Source organism: Pinus tabuliformis, chromosome X (genome assembly GCF_031772625.1).
Source record: "Pinus tabuliformis cultivar Carrire ecotype Pingquan chromosome X, CPIR1, whole genome shotgun sequence".
NCBI classification, from domain to species: Eukaryota; Viridiplantae; Streptophyta; class Pinopsida; order Pinales; family Pinaceae; genus Pinus; species Pinus tabuliformis.
The window spans coordinates 960,338,921-960,340,310 of NC_142308.1; the positions used below are offsets into that span (position 1 = coordinate 960,338,921).

Genomic DNA, 1,390 nt, shown 5'->3' on the forward strand with positions numbered 1-1,390 from the left:
AAAGGAGAAGAGAAAAAATAAACTTCATTTCATTTCCATTTTCACTCCATGCCATCCATTTCATCAATAAAAGTTATTTCCCCATGATCATTTCCATTAAGATTGCCTAACTATCTCTATTTAGCTAAGTGGTTGTTGTGCCAAGTTTCCGCAGCTGATACTAGTTTCCGCAGCTGATACTGGTTTCCGCAACTGTAATCAGTTTCCGCAGCCACCACTCTGTTTTTCAAACTTACAGTCAAGATGTTAGTGCAATAAAATGAAAATGCAGGTATGACTAAGCAATATAAAAATTCAAAAATTCAGATGCATATAGAAGTGAGTTTATATTCCCCACTGCACTTGTCGTTATCTTGTTGCAGAACAGTTAGAATTTGAAAGTAGACATGGGAAGCATCAGCCGAATTTTGATAATTGGAGCAACAGGCTACATTGGTCGTCATGTCGCCAATGCCAGCGTTGCTCTTGGCCACCCCACCTTCCTTCTCGTCCGAGACTCACCGGCTTCTGCTAAGCCTGAGAGAGCCCAGCTTCTGGACTCTTTCAAGTCTTCAGGAGCTAACATACTCAATGGATCATTAGAGGATCATGCAAGCCTTGTGGAGGCATTGAAGAAGGTGGATGTGGTAATCTCCACAGTAGGAGGAGAACAGACAGCCAATCAGTTGAATATTATCCAAGCAATTAAAGAAGTTGGAACCATCAAGAGGTTTTTGCCATCTGAGTTTGGGAATGATGTTGATAACGTCCATGCAGTGGAGCCTGCCAAGAGTGCATTTGAGCTGAAAGTCAAAATCCGTAGGGCAATCGAGGCAGCGGGCATCCCTTATACATATGTCTCCAGCAAAAAAAAAATTGCTGGTTATTTCCTTCCGACACTGTCACAGGCTGGCCTTACAGCTCCTCCAAGGAATAAAGTAGTCATTTTTGGAGATGGAAATGTTAAAGCTGTGTATGTGAAGGAGGAAGACATTGGAACATACACAATCAGGGCAGTGGACGATCCCAGAACTCTGAACAAGACCTTATACTTGAGACTTCCTGCAGAACAGTAGATCAAACAAGAAAACCAAATGCAGCAATAAAAACATCAACTCAGAAAGAATGCAGAACAGAGAATTGTTAACTCAGGAAAAATGCGTAAACACAGAAAAAACGTCAAACTTCAAACGTTCGATTTGCCCAAATGGAGACGAATTTAAAAAAACTAAAACATGGGTTTTTTTTCTAGGTGGGTTAATTAGATAACCCAGAAACCGTTCGAAGATATTTGTGGCGGTCTGGGAGAAATACTCGGTTCGTTGGAGCCTCTTTTTTGCCGCCGCGTGAAGAAAAACGTGAGTTAATTAACTGATAGTTTGATGTGTGATTGAATTTGGCGTGCCTGAAG

General features: G+C 41.4%; 1 pseudogene; it reads left to right on the top strand.

The window, feature by feature from the left end:
• The first annotated feature begins 332 nt into the window (after positions 1-332).
• LOC149142901 (phenylcoumaran benzylic ether reductase PT1 pseudogene) lies at positions 333-1,055 on the top strand (annotated as a pseudogene).
• The last annotated feature ends 335 nt before the right edge of the window (positions 1,056-1,390 follow it).